This window comes from Aquarana catesbeiana, linkage group LG03 (genome assembly GCF_042186555.1).
Source record: "Aquarana catesbeiana isolate 2022-GZ linkage group LG03, ASM4218655v1, whole genome shotgun sequence".
NCBI classification, from domain to species: domain Eukaryota; kingdom Metazoa; phylum Chordata; class Amphibia; order Anura; family Ranidae; genus Aquarana; species Aquarana catesbeiana.
In genome coordinates this window covers 173487128-173510378 of record NC_133326.1, presented here as the reverse complement: position 1 = coordinate 173510378, position 23251 = coordinate 173487128, and the positions used below count along the sequence as shown (strand labels likewise).

The following is a 23251-nucleotide window of genomic DNA, read 5'->3' as shown; positions in this document are numbered from 1 at the left end:
TATATGGACGGAACACTAGTCCAAGTTTTACTAGCTTATTCTTGAAATAGATATCTAGTATGAAGTTTATACCAGCATATAAACGATAATCAACAATAGTTAAGGTGTATAAGGCAAAATTGCGACGTAGAAGAATACCTAAATACACGAAACTGTATACGAATTGTACTGCTTACAATATGTATTGTGTACATTCTGTATTGTTTACAACTTGTACTGTTTAATACTTTCAAAACAATAAAAACTATTGAAATTAAAAAAAATGCCTTAAAAAAGCATACCTTATCAAAATAGAGCTTCTCTTCTACACAACACTAGATTTAAAAAAGCGAATCCTGGAGTCAGACTCATCACTACTTACTCTAGTCAACATAAACAAACACGTGAAATCCTTAGCAAGTATTGGTACTGTACTTATTGATGGGGGACGAAAAAGTGGCCAAACATTTAAACCCATATCCGGAGATTACGTTTAGACGATGTCGATCTCTGAGGGATTCGTTGGTACACAGTCACTATGAAAGCCACACTATTAAAGTTAGAGAAACTGACAGGGGCAGCAGACCTTGCCATCATTGTTCCTATTGCAGGTATATTTTGGCGACCCGAAATCTTCTATTGCCCAATGGGCACCTATACAAACCAAGATTTGCAGTAACGTGTCAATCCATTGGCATTGTGTACATTATGCTATGCGAATGTAAGATGTTTTATATCGGAAAGACTAAGAGACCCTTTTTCTGTCGAATCAGGGATCATGTCTCCCTGATACGGAAAAAAAGAATGGAGATTCCGATCAGCCGCCACGCGGGTCTACAGCATAATTTTGACACTAACTGCTTACATTTCTTTGCTCTGGAACATATTCCTCCTGGAGATAGAGGGGGAGATTACGATAGGCTCCTCCTTCAAAAGGAGGCACGCTGGATACACGAGTTGTCGGCCCTTAAATATCCAGGCATGAATGATGCGTTCAGTTTCAAGCCATTTCTTTGAAAACTGAGGCATCTTCAGCTTTGGTTTGGCCTCTCCCTCTCTCTCTTTCCTTTTTTTTTTTTTTTTTTTTGGTCATTAATTATATCCAACACTTCCAACTCTAAATTGAGTTGGCATTATTTGTATATATGAGCTGTATAAAACGGATATAAATAGTTGAAATATGACCATGTATACTTTGTATTATGTTTGTGACATCATTGAACCTCCACTGGGTTGCTGTTATTTATCTTGCAGGCTATAGTTGTTAGTATATATTTATAAATTTTGCTCCCATTTCCAATCGTTTGGTAAAAACTTCCCGGAAAGATTCTCATATTGGGGCCATCCCTGTCAATCTAGACCACACGGACGCCCGGGGCACCCACCGTTGGAGGTGAAGAACCAATCGCCCCCATGGTGGTGGCCCTATACAATTGAGTCCGGTCATGTTACGTTGGGGTTCTTAGACCAAACAACTATTTTTATGAGCCTTTAATACCATCTTAGGAAATATCTCCCTTAAGGTTTTAGGATAGCAACAGTATTCTTGGACGGGCATTATTTGCCTTTCCCTTATCTTTTCCCTTAGCCAAGATGGCGCTGTTGGCGCCTATACGCTTTACGGGCTCAAACTATACCAACATGCCCACTGAGCTTTATGGACGCCGCTGACGTCAGAATGACGCCGCTACGTCCCCTCACGTCATGACGCAGGTAATCTCAGTGAGCGTCCGCATCCCGGCGGTGAGATCAGACGCCGCCGTGATGGGGGTATATAAAGGCAGTTACACACCGCTCATAGTTCTGTTACTGGTGCCGTTCCACAGAGGATGCATGAAGCTTTCTCAAGCCCGCGTGCCGTATCAATGTCTCCAAAGTAAGTTATTTCTTTGCAGCCCTGTCACCATTGACAGTAAGCCGCACTCTTTGAATCCTAATGGTCCTTTCATTGTATTTTCTTTTTCTCTGTTTAGAAAACTGTTCTGATGGGAATCGCTCCCTTTGGACAATTAAATTGTGCATTTACCAGGGATCAGTTCACCAGATCATGATGCCATCTCTATTCATAGAATTTGTATAGGCTGTGAAACTTCTATGTTCCAGGCCAGGATTTATGATTGGTTCTACTAAAGGTAATACACTCCCTAAATTAAAGGTGAATGACATCAGATGCGATCCCTCTCTTCTATTCTAATCTACAGTTTATCTGTGTTTCTTAAAGGGCCTTTTTAAGTACTTTATATTCCCCTGTGGTCACTTTATGGCAGCGAGGTCCCTCCTATATGAGAAACCCCCGGTTTGAAATTGGCAGCAGTTTTATTCTATTCAAGCATTTACGTTGTACTACAGCCTGGTAAGATATGTAAATTCAAATCTTCTATATATAATCGGTTGGATTGTTTGGTTTCAAACTCATGTGTATGTATTGGAATGTTCTGTACTAATCTTTATTCTACCAATTGAATCCAAGATTATTGGATGCATTCTGTATATGTTTAAACTATGGATGTATTGATCATTGCCCATTTTCTCATTATTTAGAGTCCACTACAATCATTGCCTTTAAAACTCCTGAAGAAGCTCGTACTAGAGCGAAACATGTCGAGCAAGCGGCAGATTGTCATGGCACCTTTAAGTAGTTGCTTTATGTTGCACTATATAATGTGAGTGAATTTAGGTGAAATTGTTCATGTCTAAGTATTTTTAGAATCATGTCTCATTTTTTCATGTGAGGCACAGATGTTTTAATCTTGATTTAATAAAATAAAAAATCTTTTTTATATAATTGTACAGAAATTTTTTGATTAAATTGTTGATTTAAAGAGCACCTTAAAAGTCCCTTGGGGGAAAAAAAATCTTTTTCCCCTCCCCCTCTACAGTCAAAGAAGGAGTGGTGCAGCCCCAAGGTATGATTGGTTCCGGCAACCATCGCCAGCGTCTGTTTTACATGGTACAGGAATACCTAGGGGCAAGATCTGACTTGGACACCTTTCCCACCGAAAATCCTCTGGTTTACTGGGTCTTGAGGATGGATCACTGGCCAGAGCTTGCACAGTATGCAATTGAGCTACTGGCTTGTCCTGCATCCAGCGTTCTTTTGGAACGCGCATTTAGTGCTGCTGGAGGCTTTGTAACCGATCACAGGGTGCGTCTGTCCACCGACTTGGTCGATCGACTGACCTTCATAAAAATGAATCAATATTGGATCACCACCAGCTACCAAGCACCTGATGCTGATGTAACCGAATATTTTTTTTTGAAATGTCAGATCACTTCAAGACTGCCTATGCTGATGCTGAGTGACTATCCTGTTATTCTGAGTGATTATCCTCTTCCTCCTCAATGATCATGCTGATAGCTTGTAAGAACATTTTGGTTCTGGGTGCCGCCACCAGTGGCTAAGGCCCAATTTTTCAGCCCCTGTTTAACAGGGCGTGTAATTACAATTTTTGATGCAATACTTTGCAGCAGGGCTCGTTCCTGCGCTCCTACTAAAGCATCTGTGAGGGGTTGCAGTTTTGTGGCACCAGCACCACCACCAAAGGCCCAATTTTTCTGCCCCTGTTCAACCGGTGCATGTAATTACAATTCTTGATCTAATTTTTCACAGCAGGGCCCGTTTCTGCACGCACCAAGAGTAACTGTGAGGACTTACAGTGTTGTGGCACCAGCACTACCACCACCAAAGGCCCCATTTTTCTGCCCCTGTTCAACAGCTGCATGTAATTACAATTCTTGATCTAATATTTCACAGGAGGGCCTGTTCCAGCGCCCACCAAGAGTAACTGTGAAGACTTACAGTGTTGTGACACCACCACCACCATCACCCAAGGCCCAATTTTTCTGCCCCTGTTCAACAGGGGCATGCAATTACAATTCTTGATCTAATATTTCACAGCAGGGCCCTGTGAGGGCTTACAGTGTTGTGGCAACACCAACACCTAAGGCCCAAATTTCTGCAGAGTATATAGGGAAGGCCTCTACTTTCAAACAATCCAACTTACAAATGACTCCTACTTGCAAACGGAAGGAGACAACAGGAAGTGAGATGAAATCTACCCCTAGGAAGGGAAATTCTCTCCTGTAAAAGTTAATATGGAAAAAATGTTTTTCCTTTCCACTGATGCTTTATCACCAATCCTTGTTTCACTAAAACCCCCAAATTTCTAAAAACATTTGTCACTGGGACAGAAAGTAAGGTGAAATCTTCTGAAGGGGAGCACAGACAGCAAAACAAATAACCCTTCCCTATGTTTTCCAAATAGCTTAAAATAGATTTTTTTTGGCTGGAGCTAAACATGTTAAAAATGTACCAGTGCAAAATTACAAACAGATTCTACTTAACAACAAACCTACAGTCCCTGTTTGCACCGCCTGTATACTGCTGTTCAGAGTATATAGGGCCTGGTGGCCCCACGCCTTTCCTTTTTTTAATTTGGGTGCGGGGTTCCCCTTAATATCCATTATTAGCCCATCCATTAGCCCAGACCCAAGAGGCCTGCTAATGGACTGGGGGGTACCCATGCCTTTGTCTCACTGATTTTCATCCATATTGCCAGGACCCGACATTACATTAAAGCTGCAAGCAGTTTTAAATTACTTTTATTCCTTTAAAAATGTAATTTTGTGCAGGGACTGTTCTAAGCACGGGAAACACGCGCCAATTTACAGGCATACTATAGATACCCCCAGGTACGATATTTAAAGGAATATTTAATTTTTTTTTTACTTTAAGCATTATTAAAATCACTGCTCCCGAAAAAAATGGCCGATTTTAAAACTTTTTTTTGCATTGATACATGTCCCTTGGGGCAGAACCCGGGTCCCCAAACCCTTTTTAGGACAATGCCATGCAAATTAGCCTTTAAAATGAGCACTTTTGATTTCGAACGTTCGAGTCCCATAGACGTCAATGGGGTTCTAATGTTTGTGCAAATTTTCGTTCCCTTCGCAGGTTCTGGTGCAAACCGAACCGGGGGGTGTTCGGCTCATCCCTATTCAGTAGCACATCTCAGTCTGAAAGAATCAATGCAATAATATACAATCTAATATATCTTATATAACTATTGCATACATGTATTAATTTGTCTAGTCCCTATAATTGCTAATCTATAAGAGTCTGATAAGCAGATATATATAAGTCTGATATAACAAACACATCTGCTTAGTAAGTAATCAAATCTTATTTATTTCCCAAGGAATTAGGAAACTAACATAAAAGTATTAAAAAGGTATTACAATGTTACATAGCTTCCAATCAGAACACAATACAAAAACATACTCATCACATCCTTGGCTGTTCTCACGCTGTTGATAGAGAGAGCTCTGTGCTGCATGGAGTTTAGGCCCAAACCAGCACCCAGAGCAAGGCCTCAAGATGGCCGAGCCATGAGCCTTGCAAAGACCAGCATCAGCAGAGAGAGAAAGGGGAAGAGACAGAAAATGCCTATGTGTGCTCATTTCATTCAAACATACACGCCCACTCGTAGCCACCCCCATTTGCCTTCCATCCAATAGATATCGCCAAGAGGTAATCCTTCAAATGTCTGCCCATTCTTCAGGAAGCATGCTGTATTGTCCACTAGGGGCAGCATCTCTGTTAGCCCTGGGCCATCTTAGCTAGCTCTTATTTTCTTTGAAGCCTGTAATCACACATATAGCAGTAGGTGGGCTTGAGCCAAGCCATTGTTCTTCTGATTACAAAGCTTTGATGTGTTTCATTCCAACTGAGTCTACCTGGCTATGTCAACCAGGAAGTGAAATACCAGAAGTAAGATATTTAACCATGTTGCTATCCAACATAGTCCGCTTTGCTCCTAAAGGCGCATACCACCCTTCTTCAGACACGGCTCCTATTGAACAGTCCATTACTGTTTTCTCCCCAACGTGTTTCCGAACCAATACCTATGGAACAGTCCTTAACTGTCATAGCGTGTTGCGTTTTTCAACATGTGCTTCAGAAACAGCTCCTATGGAACAGTCTATAATTGTCTTACCGTGTTGCACTTCTCAACATATGCTTCAGAAACAGCTCCTATGGAATAGTCCATAACGGTCTTAACGCGCTGTGCTTCCCAACACGTGCCACTTTGCCACTGAGTGACACACTACCATCATTCTTCCGTGACAGCTTCCATGCCACCATTCTGTGTCTTCTGTATCTTCTCCTTTCCGATATCTTCAGGACGGGGTGCAGTACTGGCAAGGGGTGTACATTCACTCACCATTCATCAGCACACACTCAGAGCAACATGTTAACCAGCTTTCAGATATAGAGTCTCGAGGAGGGCCTTTCTTGACCATATTACTCGCTTAAAATATACCTTTATCACACTATACCATTACATAAATCAACCCATTATCATAACATATACATATATGTGTCCCATCCAATTATGCATCCCGCTCCCAACCTCTTATAACTTCTCACTGTAGATATGGGTCGGGGTTAGGCAGGCTTGCTCACAATGGCCTTTCCTACCGCACTTTTGGCACATCAGCGGTATTGCAGGGCTCTGATTGGCAGCAAAGTCTCTAACTTGTACACAGAGACCCTACCGTCAATTCATCCCCCAACTCGCATAGGTAAATGGGAGACCCTTCTATATAAATATCGAGTCTAACAGCACATATAAATCTGCAACAATGACAAAACCCACACAATTCCATCCCTGTGCCTGGATTTCAGAGACCATGCCCAGGGTATACCATGCACCTCTACCTATGGTTAGGTTCAAGAAACCCTCTAGTTCCATGACTAACGTTACATCAGTATTCTTTAGGACAAAGAAACAAACTCGTCTATGTCCCAAATAATACCCAGGTACTTCATTCCCAGCAATGATATCTCCATCCAGAACACAGAGTGTAATATCTTCCCAACATTTTTCGTTCACCACCATGTAATGACCTGGCACACAAAGGACGTCATGGTCATGCTTCCGACAGAGGGAAGTATCAACCTGCCTTCAGCTTCCATCTTCTCTGATCAAATGTGGGTAATTTAGCCTGAAATGCAGCAAGATAGAATCCCCAGTCAGTAAGCCCATTGATGCCACCAAATTTACAGACCAAGTCTGCACTTCTGTATATGGAATCATACAGCATAACACCTTCCACAATCCACACCAGCATAGCCCATCCGGGCATTAGACCACCACTTTGGATTAGTGTAAGCGACTTGTTTTGGTAAATTCTTACTGAGCGGTGATGCTATCTCATCAGGCCACTGCCACTCATACAGAGACTGTACAATCAGCTTGATGTTGGTCGACACTTCTGCTTGTCCCTGCGTGCAGAGCCTATGACATATTTTTGCCCTTTGTCACCACACTACTACCAACCTCTTAAAATGGCAGATAAAATCTTGAGCTACTCTTACCTGGGTATTTATGTGACGTTGTTGAATATTATCAAGAATGTCATTAATCTCTCTCTGAGCAACAAAGCCCAGCTTACTGTCTGAAGCTATAGCTGAGAGTTTGTTGCTCAGGAGATCGATGTCCACTTGATTAACGACACCCATCCCCGCTCCTATTCCTCCCAATATAGTGCTGAATATATCCCTCCTCTTTCAGTTACTCCTCAGAAATAAGCGTCCTGCATGGACCTCATTCTGCGTCTGCCCATCTCTGGGAGCAAGCCACTGATATACTGACCGCACTTGATTCAGTGTATACTCAGCACATATAGGGTAATAGGATTTTACCAACCATTGAGAGACAATGAAGTGCCATGTGGTGAAGGAATACTGTACCCTGGTAGCCAGCGTTTTGTTCCCTTTATCTAACAGAGCATGCTCCTGTGTGTGTTCACTGGCATTACCTGTGCAGGGTTTCAACCTCTCAGGTGAGACATCAACCAGACGTATCTCCCCCATGTGCAGTTCTGGTGCCCCACATGTCCAGTAACCGAGAGCTTCTGTCATGGATCTGCCACCTAAGGGTTAACTTAATCCAGGCTGATTTCAGTGATTTGCAACAGGCTGCCTTATTTAAACACCCCGCAGCACTGTGTCCTTGCTGTCTGATCTGCAGCTCTGTGTATGTGTTTCCTGAAGATCTGATATCTGCTCCTGTTTGACCCGGCTTGTTTTGAGACTGTTCCTGTTATCCGCCTGCATCTGACCCTTGGCTTGTTTGACGATTCCTTCTGCCTGCTCCTCTTGTACCTTTGTTGCCAGCCTGATTATTGACCCGGCCTGCCTGACATTCCAAGACTCTCCTCCAGTCTGCTATACTTACCTACTGCAGCCATCCAGCTTCAGTCCCAATCTGCTCACCTGTCTGCTGATCCATCCAGTCTGCTGATCCATCCAGTCTGCTCACCTGTCTGCTGATCCATCCAGTCTGCTCACCTGTCTGCTGACCCATCCAGTCTGCTCACCTGTCTGCTGATCCATCCAGTCTGCTCACCTGTCTGCTGATCCATCCAGTCTGCTCACCTGTCTGCTGATCCATCCAGTCTGCTCACCTGTCTGATGATCCATCCAGTCTGCTCACTTGTCTGCTGATCCATCCAGTCTGCTCACCTGTCTGCTGATCCATCCAGTCTGCTCACCTGTCTGCTGATCCATCCAGTCTGCTCACCTGTCTGCTGATCCATCCAATCTGCTCACCTGTTTGCTGATCCATCCAGTCTGCTCGCCTGTCTGCTGATCCATTCAGTCTGCTCGCCTGTCTGCTGATCCATCCAGCCTGCTGGTCCTGTCTTCTGTTCTGGCCATCTGACCCATCTGCTGTTGATCCTGCCAGGCACTCATACCATTCTGCACTCCCGTGCCACCTGTCTGCTCTACCAGGGGCCGTGAGTCAGATACGTAAGGGAGGCCTTCCTCTGCACTATCGGGCTCATCAGTCAGGTACGTGAGAACTTGACAGCTTCTCTGTAGGACTGATAAGACCGAGATACCACCCCCCACAAGGAAGTTTTCACCCCATTGATGTGTCACCTGGCACCCTCTGGTCTGGCCAACCGACACCTTATTATGTATAAGTGCCAGTCTCCTGGGTACCTGCACCATATTACTTCCGTTACGTCAATACATGTCATACTTTAAAAACCTTTTCTTCTTTCAATTCCTCCCTCCAACAAAAAAAACATATTTTACATTTAATGTTCCGATGGATTGGATATGTTATATTCCTTCCCCAACCTCCAACCCATTCCACATGTATTAATAGCACGTTTGCATTCATCAGGAGACCCTCCGGCAAAAATGTTTTGCAAGTCCTGTTGATAGGCACAGTCTTTCAGATTCAGCATTAGCACTAAATTGTCCATAAGAAAAAAACAAGTATTAAACTGAATCTTTTTGTTTGTCCCTTCTCTCCTGATGTTTTATCATAACAAATTTGCAGTGTGGTATGGCACAGACAAACTGCCAACCAGATGATCATCTGTCATCCATGTTCCAGAAACCTCTCCAATCTCACTCCACCAGGATTCTGGAAGTGAAAAAACAAGAGCAGAATCAAATTCTTATCCATAATATCTGCTCGCTTGCTATGTTTATTTATAGTTCCTTCCTTGAAACCCAGGAACTTATTATTCCTGGCTTCTGCAACTCTGACCAAACTATCAAAACAACCATGACCTCTTTAGGCTGAACCCACTCTAAAATGGATCCCCCTGGTATGATCAAAACGTTTTTTAAAAATGAACGTGAACGTTGCTTCTCAAAAATTCTAAATTTTAAGCATTAAAAAGACAATGCATTATATGTACTTTCAGACCTACGCACTAACCCCCCTTTCAGGTGGACAAAGTGTAAACCTTGTAACTTTTTCCACCTGAATGAACATAAAACAAAGAGGAGAAAAAAAGAGGGCTAAGGCTAAGGCTAGAATGGCTTCCTACCAACAAATCTTTGACAAAATGTATTCAGCTGCTAATTGGGGGCATAGCCAATGGCCCCCCTTTCAGGTGGACTAACCTAACAATTTTCCATCTGAACAAAACAAAAATAAAATAGATGACTAAACAAATACCAAAAAAAAAAAAAAAAAAATTAATAACAAAAAAATTAAAAATCTGTCCATTATCACAAAAACAACATGACAAGATAACCACCATAAAACAATGACAAACATTCAACTTTTAACTAAAAGAGATCCATGGACCTTCCTCCTGAGAAGAGTTAGTGCTCATTTCCATCTGAAAGACAATTAGTTAATGGGAAAAACAAAAAAACAAAACATCTGTACCTCATCTCAACATTTGTAACTTCATTTGTAACTCTTGAATCCATTAATGCCTGACTATTGTTTATCTTATTTTTTTATTGTTTGCAAACAATTACTAATTAATGAGCTCATGGTACCATATGATAATCGATTATGCCTTTACAATAACCTAAATCCTGTTTTGCTAAATTTGCCCACTGTTGTTCTCACTTTGAAGGACCTGTAAACAAAACACAGACATTAGTATCCAAACCAGTTTTATCTTCTCCCAAGGTCTGTGGAAAAGGAACACAAAGACAGTGATTACAAACAATTATCATGACAATTGACTTTTTGAGTCACACAAGCCTTTTCCCATTAATTGCAATGTTAGGGGAACAATTGCCATATTTTATTTAAACATGAAGCTCACATCTAAACCTTATTCATAGCAAGGAAACATTGACCAGAAAATTCTTAGCATCCATGCAGCTCACTAAGTGCTGCTAACATTGTTTCCCCCAGTGCTACATTTGAATAATCATGCGGCTACCTCCATTTTGACTTTACGTAACTGTTCTACATATTCATGATTTTCAGTTTGTAGTCTCCGCATCTGGGTCTTAAAAGGGAAATGGGTTTGATTACTATGGCCTCCATGCTTTGGGTTGCTACCCCATTGGGCAGAATACACTTCATAATGCCTTGGGGTCGTTTTCTGCTGATGCGTTCTTCTTTTGATATCATTATTCGCCGCCCAAAAATACTTAGCGATGTGACCCCCCTTTTATACAAAAAAACATTTGAGGGCTGGTCTCTCTGTATAGGCCCTTCTTTGAGCATATGGCATTGGAAACTCACATTGCTGGACATTATTACTACAATTACTATGATTGGAATAAACAGACTTTACACTTTCATCATCTGAGGAGTCATCAGAAGTTTCCATTGTTTAAATCAATTTCAAGCGCAGTTATCACACTTTTATTTAAATCTCCAACATTGATTTCTGTCATAGCAACATCACTTGCAGCAATAAGAGCATCTGGTTTTTCTGCATGTTGTTTCACTTCTATCTTTTCTGTGCACTGAGGATGTGCAGAGGGTACCTCCACCATTGCACATTCGGCTTTTGCATGTTTGGAGGATAACTCCAATATGGCTGCCTGTGCACCCTGTAATTCCTCCCTAAGCAGTGTGATAACACACAAATTCTCAGCCTCTCTCTGTCCTAAAGATGCGATACATTGTTCCTTCAACATACATGTTTTTTCCAACTCATCTAATCTCTGTTCCAATACACATTTCTCAGTGACTAATTGTGGAATGTGATCAGCAACATTTGCATCTGCTTTTTCAACCATTGCTAATATATTCTCTGTTACACTTTGTACCTGTTCCAATAATCGTTTTCTCTCACTATACCATTCTAATTCTTTTTGTTCCGCAATGTTTTTCATTTTTAACAACATGCTTATAACATTGGCCATTCTCTGTTTCTTGCCTCTTTTGGAAGACTTTTTATACTTTATGGCATCATTATGAGCATTGCATTGTTTTAATAGATCATTGTATTGGTGTGTTAATGCATTCTTTTGTATAGAATCAAATCTAATACAGCCATACTTGTTAACAAAGTCTTCAATGGCTTCCATTGATATGCTAATCTGCAACTAGCTACACTGCTGGCCTAACCTGTTTTTACAACAGTTGCTTACAATACATACAGATAAACAACAACAAAGAAAACAGATACAAAGCCGTTTAAAATGAACTTGTTATTTGTAGTTCTACAGCCTACAAGACACAAGGCATATTCTAATACACAAGGCAGACTCTTAATCAATGCCTTCCTGTTAGGTTGCAGGCCACATTGAACTTCTATTGGAACAGAGAGCTATTTCACTCTCACGTGGGTAAAAATAAAAAAATAAAACTTAACAATTTATATTTCTCCCACTTTTTCCTCAAAGATGTATGGTAATTCCTGTCAATCTCTAACCAAGGGTGATCAGCCCTTTACTCGCCAGGCCACTTGACCAGCTACACAGGATTATAACAATTTGCACTAACAATACAATAAACGTTTAACATATAAACATATATCAGCCAAAAATCTCACCAGGTTTTCGTGTGTCCACTAACTGATTAAATATTTCACAGAATTTTCATGACCATTCCAGCGTGGTTTCAGAATTTGTGAGCCAGCGCCAATCTTGTCCACACTAAAGACAATTTTCAGTTCTGGGTGTATTTGAGGATTTATGCTTACAGGTTCTCAAGACAAAAAATACATTAGGTGTTTGTGGATTCTGTGTAAAAATAAAATTCACACACTCTCTGGGGTGCCAAATGAAAGAATCGATGCAATAATATACAATCTAATACATCCTATACAACTATTGCATACATGTATTAATTTATTTAGTCTCTATAATTGCTCATCTATAAGAGTCTGATAAGCACAATGATATAACATATATGCTTAGTAAGTAATCACATCTTATTTATTTCCCAAGGAATTAGGAAACTAACATAAAAGTATTAAAAAGGTATTACAATGTTACATAGCTTCCAATCAGAACACAATACAAAAACATACTCATCACATCCTTGGCTGGTCTCACGCTGCTGAAAGAGAGAGCTCTGTGCCGCATGGAGTTTAGGCCCAAACCAGCACCCAGAGCAAGGCCTCAAGATGGCCGAGCCATGAGGCTTGCAAAGACCAGCATCAGCAGAGAGAGAAAGGGGAAGAGAGACAGAAAATGCCTGTGTGTGCTCATTTTATTCAAACATACACGCCCACTAGTAGCCACCTCCATTTGCCTTCCATCTAACAGATATCGCCAAGAAGTAATCCTTCAAATGTCTTCCCATTCTTCAGGAAGCATGCTGTATTGTCCACTAGGGGCAGCGTCTCTGTTAGCCCTGGGCCATCTTAGCTAGCTCTTATTCTCTTTGAAGCCTGTAATCACACATATCACAGCAGGTGGGCTTGAGCCAAGCCATTGTTCTTCTGATTACAAAGCTTTGATGTGTTTCATTCCAACTGAGTCTACCTGGCTATGTCAACCAGGAAGTTAAATACCAGAAGTAAGATATTAAACCATGTTGCTATCTAACACAGTCCAACCAGGTATTAAGGTACGAACTGAAAATGTTATCTCCACTCAATATTTTTGTTTTTCACTGAACAATTATTATATTTAAGTTTACAACAATGTGAACTTCACAGTCAAGCCTTTCACTGTATTAGAGTTTAAAACATTTAAAACATATTAGGATACAAGTAGGAATAGAATCCCTAAAAGAAGCTACTTACTCACTCAGTGGTACCAATGGTATTATACTGTATATAATTAGAGGTACCCACCAAAATACCAGGACTTTAAATGTACCCAAGAGGAAGTTAGAAATCCAAAACCCCTACACCATATATGCATTCTTAGAAGAACATTATTTTATTACTGCTTAATAAAAGGATCATTGATTCCATAAAATAGACATCAAATGCATAAAATCTTTAGATATTACATTCTATACAACTGTACATTGGAGCTGTTATTTATTTGAACACCCTTTTTCTCTCAGCAGCCACTGCTGCTTCTTCAGGACTGGGTAGTTGATAGTATGCATATACATTTTCAGTTGATCCATAGACATAGTAGATAACAAGGAGGTAGATAGTACTTGTAATCATACCTTTCCCAAACAGCCATTAAATTGTCCTAGGAAAAACAAAAAAAAAATAGTCTAGGTACTAGATTGCACAGTGTGGTGAAGGCAGGGCCGTCTTTAGCGCAGGGCAAACGGGGCACTTGCCCTGGGCCCAATCTTTGGTGGGGGGCCCGCGCTAGCCGTGAATTGGGGCCCCGATGACAGCTTTGCAGAGTGCGCAGAGGACACGGGAGGATGTATTCCGTGCTAACCAGCTGAGAGGGGGTGGGGCCGGGAGCTCCACTGACGCTCTGACCCCGCCTACGTGACGGCTTGTAGTGAGAGCCAGTGATCGGAGTGGGAGTGTCATTGGAGCTCCCGGCCCCGCCTCCTCTATACTGGCTGGTGAATACAGAGGTCCGGGGGCGGGGCCGAGAGCTCCAATGACACTCCCACTCCAATCACTGGCTCTCACTACAGACGCTCTATTCCGAGTACACAGGCTGCACGTGGGCGGGGTCAGAGCGTCAGTGGAGCTCCCAGCCCCGCCCCTCTCAGCTGACTAGCGCGGGAATACATCCTCCTGTATCCTCTGTGCGCTCTGCAAAGCTGTCATCGGGGCCCCAATTCATAGGTGATGCAGCCCCCAACACAAAGCATCAGTGGAACTGTTGTAGTGAGAGCAGAGAGTGGAAGCCCCGCCCACACACCTGAATGTATGTAGTGAGTTTGGCTGGCCAGGTATGTCTTTACACCCATAAAATGCCTGACTGCTGAAACCCTGAGCTGTGTTATTCAACTGTAAAGCTGTGCATTGCTGAAAGTTCTTTGACCATCTCCTGTATAATGTCTGCAGTCTCTGATTGTCTCCTGCAGTATGTCCGCAGTCTCTGGTAATCTCCTGCAGTATGTCCACAGTCTCTGATTGTCTCCTGCAGTATGTCCACAGTCTCTGATTGTCTCCTGCAGTATGTCCGCAGTCTCTGGTAATCTCCTGCAGTATGTCCACAGCCTCTGATTGTCTCCTGCAGTATGTCCGCAGTCTCTGGTAATCTCCTGCAGTATGTCCACAGTCTCTGATTGTCTCCTGCAGTATGTCCGCAGTCTCTGGTAATCTCCTGCAGTATGTCCACAGTCTCTGATTGTCTCCTGCAGTATGTCCGCAGTCTCTGGTAATCTCCTGCAGTATGTCCACAGTCTCTGATTGTCTCCTGCAGTATGTCCGCAGTCTCTGGTAATCTCCTGCAGTATGTCCACAGTCTCTGATTGTCTCCTGCACTATGTCCGCAGTCTCTGGTAATCTCCTGCAGTATGTCCACAGTCTCTGATTGTCTCCTGCACTATGTCCGCAGTCTCTGATTGTCTCCTGCAGTATGTCCGCAGTCTCTGATTGTCTCCTGCAGTATGTCCGCAGTCTCTGGTAATCTCCTGCAGTATGTCCGCAGTCTCTGGTAATCTCCTGCAGTATGTCCGCAGTCTCTGATTGTCTCCTGCAGTATGTCCGCAGTCTCTGATTGTCTCCTGCAGTATGTCCGCAGTTTCTGATTGTCTCCTGCAGTATGTCTGCAGTCTTTAATTGTCTCCTGCAGTATGTCCGCAGTCTCTGGTAATCTCCTGCAGTATGTCCGCAGTCTCTGGTAATCTCCTGCAGTATGTCCGCAGTCTCTGGTAATCTCCTGCAGTATGTTCGCAGTCTCTGATTGTCTCCTGCAGTATGTCCGCAGTCTCTGGTAATCTCCTGCAGTATGTCCGCAGTCTCTGATTGTCTCCTGCAGTATGTCCGCAGTCTCTGATTGTCTCCTGCAGTATGTCCGCAGTCTCTGATTGTCTCCTGCAGTATGTCCGCAGTCTCTGATTGTCTCCTGCAGTATGTCCGCAGTCTCTGATTGTCTCCTGCAGTATGTCCGCAGTCTCTGATTGTCTCCTGCAGTATGTCCGCAGTCTCTGGTAATCTCCTGCAGTATGTCCGCAGTCTCTGGTAATCTCCTGCAGTATGTTTGCAGTCTCTGATTGTCTCCTGCAGTATGTCCACAGTCTCTGATTGTCTCCTTCAGTATGTCCGCAGTCTCTGATTGTCTCCTGCAGTATGTCCACAGTCTCTGATTGTCTCCTGCAGTATGTCCGCAGTATCTGGTAATCTCCTGCAGTATGTCCGCAGTCTCTGGTAATCTCCTGCAGTAAGTCCGCAGTCTCTGATTGTCTCCTGCAGTATGTCCACAGTCTCTGATTGTCTCCTGCAGTATGTCCGCAGTATCTGGTAATCTCCTGCAGTATGTCCACAGTCTCTGATTGTCTCCTGCAGTATGTCCGCAGTCTCTGATTGTCTCCTGCAGTATGTCCACAGTCTCTGATTGTCTCCTGCAGTATGTCCGCAGTATCTGGTAATCTCCTGCAGTATGTCCGCAGTCTCTGGTAATCTCCTGCAGTAAGTCCGCAGTCTCTGATTGTCTCCTGCAGTATGTCCACAGTCTCTGATTGTCTCCTGCAGTATGTCCGCAGTATCTGGTAATCTCCTGCAGTATGTCCACAGTCTCTGATTGTCTCCTGCAGTATGTCCACAGTCTCTGATTGTCTCCTGCAGTATGTCCGCAGTATCTGGTAATCTCCTGCAGTATGTCCACAGTCTCTGATTGTCTCCTGCAGTATGTCCGCAGTCTCTGGTAATCTCCTGCAGTATGTCCGCAGTCTCTGGTAATCTCCTGCAGTAAGTCCGCAGTCTCTGGTAATCTCCTGCAGTATGTCCGCAGTCTCTGATTGTCTCCTGCAGTATGTCCGCAGTCTCTGGTAATCTCCTGCAGTATGTCCGCAGTCTCTGGTAATCTCCTGCAGTATGTTTGCAGTCTCTGATTGTCTCCTGCAGTATGTCCACAGTCTCTGATTGTCTCCTTCAGTATGTCCGCAGTCTCTGATTGTCTCCTGCAGTATGTCCACAGTCTCTGATTGTCTCCTGCAGTATGTCCGCAGTATCTGGTAATCTCCTGCAGTATGTCCGCAGTCTCTGGTAATCTCCTGCAGTAAGTCCGCAGTCTCTGATTGTCTCCTGCAGTATGTCCACAGTCTCTGATTGTCTCCTGCAGTATGTCCGCAGTATCTGGTAATCTCCTGCAGTATGTCCACAGTCTCTGATTGTCTCCTGCAGTATGTCCACAGTCTCTGATTGTCTCCTGCAGTATGTCCGCAGTATCTGGTAATCTCCTGCAGTATGTCCACAGTCTCTGATTGTCTCCTGCAGTATGTCCGCAGTCTCTGGTAATCTCCTGCAGTATGTCCGCAGTCTCTGGTAATCTCCTGCAGTAAGTCCGCAGTCTCTGGTAATCTCCTGCAGTATGTCCGCAGTCTCTGATTGTCTCCTGCAGTATGTCCGCAGTCTCTGGTAATCTCCTGCAGTATGTCCGCAGTCTCTGGTAATCTCCTGCAGTATGTTTGCAGTCTCTGATTGTCTCCTGCAGTATGTCCACAGTCTCTGATTGTCTCCTTCAGTATGTCCGCAGTCTCTGATTGTCTCCTGCAGTATGTCCACAGTCTCTGATTGTCTCCTGCAGTATGTCCGCAGTATCTGGTAATCTCCTGCAGTATGTCCGCAGTCTCTGGTAATCTCCTGCAGTAAGTCCGCAGTCTCTGATTGTCTCCTGCAGTATGTCCACAGTCTCTGATTGTCTCCTGCAGTATGTCCGCAGTATCTGGTAATCTCCTGCAGTATGTCCACAGTCTCTGATTGTCTCCTGCAGTATGTCCGCAGTCTCTGATTGTCTCCTGCAGTATGTCCACAGTCTCTGATTGTCTCCTGCAGTATGTCCGCAGTATCTGGTAATCTCCTGCAGTATGTCCGCAGTCTCTGGTAATCTCCTGCAGTAAGTCCGCAGTCTCTGATTGTCTCCTGCAGTATGTCCACAGTCTCTGATTGTCTCCTGCAGTATGTCCGCAGTATCTGGTAATCTCCTGCAGTATGTCCACAGTCTCTGATTGTCTCCTGCAGTATGTCCACAGTCTCTGATTGTCTCCTGCAGTATGTCCGCAGTATCTGGTAATCTCCTGCAGTATGTCCACAGTCTCTGATTGTCTCCTGCAGTATGTCCGCAGTCTCTGGTAATCTCCTGCAGTATGTCCGCAGTCTCTGGTAATCTCCTGCAGTAAGTCCGCAGTCTCTGGTAATCTCCTGCAGTATGTCCGCAGTCTCTGATTGTCTCCTGCAGTATGTCCGCAGTATCTGGTAATCTCCTGCAGTAAGTCCGCAGTCTCTGGTAATCTCCTGCAGTATGTCCGCAGTCTCTGATTGTCTCCTGCAGTATGTCCACAGTCTCTGATTGTCTCCTGCAGTATGTCTGCACTCTCTGACACTCTCCTGTAATATGTGTATTAATGTGCCTTTACTTGCTCAATTATTTGGGATTGCTCCACTGCTCAGTGAGAGGTAATGATGTGCATTAACCTCTAGCAACCAATCAGCGAACAGTAGTGATCTGCTTTAATCTCTAGCAACCAATCAGTAAGTGATAATGATGTACTGTAACCCCTAGCAACCAAGTGAGGGCTAATAATGTACATCAACCTCTAGCAACCAATCGGCAAGCAGAAATTATGTGTTGTAACCTCTAGAAACCAGCCAGTGAGCAGTAAGGATAGGCTGTAACCTCTGGCAAACAATTGCAATTGCTGCGTGATCTGCTGCAGTAAACTGATTTTGAGTCTACCTGCTATTTTTTGTATGTCTCAGAATGGAGGGGTGGGGCCCCAAGAAAATGTTTGCCCAGGGCCCAATCAAAATTAAAGACGGCCCTGGGTGAAGGTGTTTGAATTAAGAAAAGGTGTCAGTGTTTTCAATGTTGCTGATCACAGCCAGTGCTGGTATTTGATCATAGGCAATGCCAGTGTTTTCAGTACTGGATTAATGATTACATATGTTTGAACTGATTTACAACATATTTTGTTTTTTGTTTTTTTTGCTCTGCGGTAGCTTTTTGGGCTTGTATTTGTTATACCACATAGAGACACTGTTTAAAGAACATTATTTTGTGATACACAAGATAAAATGTCAGGGACATAATCAGCCCAAACAATGAAAAACTCACGTGTGTGGAATCCCCATGCTCAGTAGCAGAATCTTTTTGGGGTGTGATTCAATTATGCTCATGTTGTCTGTGGGAAATAACATTAAAATAAAGCCATTGTGAAAATGATCTTTCTTTGTTTTCCATAATCTTGAGGCAAAAAACTGAAAGCTTCAAAAGACTCTCAATGATTTTTAATAAATACCTTGTATTGTCTGTTTTAGAGAATGAGGTCATTTTGTGGGTGTTTTTACTGTTCTGGCACTTCAGGGCCTCTGAAAAAGTGATGGATAGTTAGGAAATCAGATGCATAATATATTCCCCTTAAAATCATGTTGTAATTGATTTGGTTAAACTGTCATATAGAGCAAACTGGAATAAGTTCAGATCCAAGCAGATTACTTAACAAATCTCTAGCCATTAAGCACTTGCCTACTTGGGCACTTTTACCCCCCTCCCTGCCCAGACCAATTTTCAGCTTTCAGTGCTGTCACTCTTTGAATGACAATTGCGTGGTCATGCTACACTGTACCAACATGAATTTTTTTTTTCACACAAATAGAGCTTTTTTTAGTGTTATTTAATTACCACCGGGTTTTTTATTTTTTACTAAATAAATCAATAAAGCCCGAAAATTTTGAAAAAAAAAATGTTTTCATAGTTTATTATAAAATGTCATAGTTTAATATAAAATTGTGCAAACGGGTCATTTTTCTCCTTCACTGATGTGTGCTGATGAGGCTGCACTTATGAGCACTGATAGGCCACACTGATGGGCACTAATGAGGCGGCACTGATGGCACTGATAGGTTGCCCTCATGGGTACTAATGAGGAGGCACTGATGAGGCTGCACTGATAGGTGGCACTGGTGAGCACTAATAGGTGGCACTAATAGGCAGCCCTGATGGGCACTGATAGGTGGCACTGATGGACACCGGTAGTGGGCAATGATGTGCACTGGTAGAAGGCACTGATAGGTGACACTGATTGGAGGCACTGATGGGCACTGATTGGCAGCACTGGTGGGCACTGTTGGGACTGCACTGATAATCAGGACACTGATAGTCAGTGTCCCGGCTATCAGTGTACATGTCCCTTTTACACAAGCCGGTGATCGGCTCTCCTCTCCTTACTCTGTCAGCATGAGGAAAGGAATGCCGATAACCAGCTTCTGTTTACATTGTGATCAGCTGTGATTGGACACAGCTGATCATGTGGTAAAGAGCCGCTGATTGGCTCTTTACCTCAATCTGTGTTCAGCAGTGTCCAGAAGGCACTGCGATCACAGAGCGTGCTGCCCACACACTGCAGCGGGCTAGATACGGTGCAATCATGGGGCGAGTCATATGACGCCCTCCCAAAACTTGCCAGCCACACTTAAGCCATCATTCGGCTATTGCAAGTGGACATCTCTTTTCTGACCAGTGATTAAAGTGGTTGTAAAGACACAAGGTTTTTTATCTTAATGCATTCTATGCATTATGATAAAAAGCCTTCTGTGTGCAGCAGCCACCCCATCACCCCCTAAAATGAGTGCCTCGGCTGTCTGGGAGTCAGTTAGCCAATCAGGAGAGAGAGGGGCGGAGCCAAACTGGGGCTCGGTGTCTGAATGGAAGCAGGGATCTGTGACTCGGTTCGGGTGCCCCCATAGCAAGCTGCTTGCTGTGGGGGCACTAAACAGATGGGAGGGGCCAGGAGAGCCGAAGAGGGACCCGAGAAGAGGAGAATCTGGGCTGCTCTGTGCAAAACCACTGCACAAAGCAGGTAAGCATATCATGTTTATTATTTTTGTAGAAAAAAAAAAAAAAACAGGACTTTACAATCAGTTTAAGAGAAGTGAATCATCCAGACTTTTAACACCATTAAAGCATTTCATTTACTATGTCATGCACTTTCACAGGAAGTCCAAACTAGAAATGATAACATTACCTTTACCATCTCATTATTTTCAGATTGAATTGGTTCATGAAAATATTATCAGTTCCAATATATGCAGACAATCTTATGTTACAGAGATATCTACACTGATAGTTGTCGTGTGATGTAAACTCAAGCATAAGTACATTTTTATTTTTTGGACACCTGTTTAGGTTAGAAAAGCAACAATAGGTCAGGGGTGCATCCTTTCCCATTGAATGGGAAACAGATACTGGAAATCATGTCTGATATTTCAAAGCAATGTTTCAAAGCAATGTTTCTCACATGTGTAGGCAGGACCCAAAAAGTGTAATACATCTGAAATATAAAAAGAGAATTTGGGACAAGAGCTATCACATGAGTATGATTTCTCCATGTTATTAGAAAATATATTTTAATTTCTAGGTATAGCAAACATAATGGCTGGATTCACACGTTATTGTGCAGTATACCATATGACATATATGGTATATAATGCTTTGGAGCATTACATTTTTGGTAAAGTATTTTTATCAGTGCTAGTAATGATATGATATTATTACATTTTGCATTTAAAGGGTTAGGAATTAGGATACGGGCAAAATCTAGGAGCTAATTTCAGGATTAGGGATTGGTTTAGTAGTTAGGTTGATGTTTAAAATAATGAAATCTTGTCACCAGATTAATCATTCCAACAGTGGTCCCATAAGGTTATTAAAGGTTGGATTAACAACCTCAATACCGAGCACTTTTACCTCCTTCCTGCCAAGAACAATTTTCAGCTTTCAGTGTTATCACTCTTTGAATGACAATTGCGTGGTCACGGAACACCTTACCAATATGAAATGTTTTCTCTTTTTTTGAGACAGATAGAGCTTTCTTTTGGTAGTAGGTTATCACCATTGGGCTTTTTTTGTTAAATAAAAGAAAAAAAGGTTTTCTTATAGTTTCTGTTATAAAATAGTGCAAGTAATTTTTCTTCTTCACTGATGTGCACTGATGGACATTTATGGGACTGCACTGATGGGGCTGCACTGTTGGGCATAGATGAGGCTGCACTGATGGGCACTGATGAGGCTGCACTGATGGGCAATGATGAGGTTGCACTGATGGGCAATGATGTGCACTATTGGGCATTGATGAGGCTGCATTGATGAGGCAGCACTGATGGTCACTGATGAGGCTGCTGTCACGTACCTGGGGGGGGGCAATGTCAGGATCTTCCTGACATTAGCCCCCCACAAGAGGCAGCCTCCGGATGCCCAATCGGGCAAACCTTTCGGTATGGGACCTTTTGAAGGACTGCAACAGACTTTCAGCGTGGATGTTGCTTTCGGATTCCAAGAATTTTCTTTGGGTCCAAACCCTTTCCATTTAATCATGAATTGGTCTTGATTATTTCTTCTCCTGTAGTCCAAGATAGACTCCACTTCAAATTCCTCCTCACCATCTACCAGAACAGGATCAGGGGGATCCGTACTTCAACCTGGAAATGGGTTGGAAATGGAAGGTTTTAGTAGTGACACATGGAATACCGGATGGATCTTCAGTGCATCAGGAAGTTCTAGTTCATAGGCTACCTCGTTGATCTTCCTTCTGACAGGGAATGGCCCCCAGAACTTAGGACCCAACTTTTTTGAAGGATAGGCCAACCTAAGGTTTACTGTGGATAACCATACACGGTCACCGGGTGCAAGTATCAATTTGCCTCATCTCTTACTGTCAAAGGTTATCTTGTTGTGCTCCTGGGTCCTGGTCATGGTTTCCTGTAGAATCTGGTTGTTGGAGGCAAAGAAATTAATTTTTTTCTGAACTGCTGGTACCATACATTCAGGAAGGGAATTGGGCAGAAACGAAGGATGGAAGCCATAGTTGGCAAAGAATGGAGTTTGCTTGATAGCGGAGTGGGTGGAGTTATTGTAGGCGAATTCAGCCAATGGAAGCAAAGAGATCCAGTCGTCTTGGGCAAAAGAGGAGAAGCATCGTAGGTATTGCTTGAGAGTTTGGTTAGTTCTCTCTGTTTGCCCATTGGTCTGGGGATGATAGGCAGAGGAGAACGACAATTCAATATTCATAGCTTTGCAAAGGGACCTCCAGAATCATGAGGTAAACTGTACCCCCCGATCTGAGACAATATTGGCTGGTACCCCGTGGAGTCTGATGATCTCTTTAATGAATATTTGTGCTGTTTCAGGAGCTGAGGGAGTACCTTTCATTGGGACAAAATGTGCCATCTTTGACAGTCGATCTATGACCACAAAGATGGTGGTATGGCCCTCCGCCAGAGGTAGCTCGACAATAAAATCTATGGATAACATCTTGCATGGCCTGTTTGGGACAGGCAGAGGTCTTAGTATAGTAGCCCCCATGTCTTGGTTTTGTAACCCTTGCTCCTAATGCAGGTTGTAAAAGATTCCACAAATTTCTTGCAATCCTCATGTACCTGAGGCCACCAAAAAGGTATGCTGTACCAGGTCAATGGTTTTGGTTAAGCCGAAATGCCCAGC

General features: G+C 43.1%; 1 long non-coding RNA gene across 1 annotated transcript; it reads left to right on the top strand.

The window, feature by feature from the left end:
• The first annotated feature begins 1819 nt into the window (after positions 1 to 1819).
• LOC141134491 (uncharacterized) lies at positions 1820 to 2689 on the top strand. The gene is made up of 3 exons (XR_012243170.1): positions 1820 to 2111; positions 2201 to 2332; positions 2521 to 2689. It is a non-coding gene; the product is annotated as an uncharacterized lncRNA (long non-coding RNA).
• Positions 2690 to 23251: the final 20562 nt, after the last annotated feature.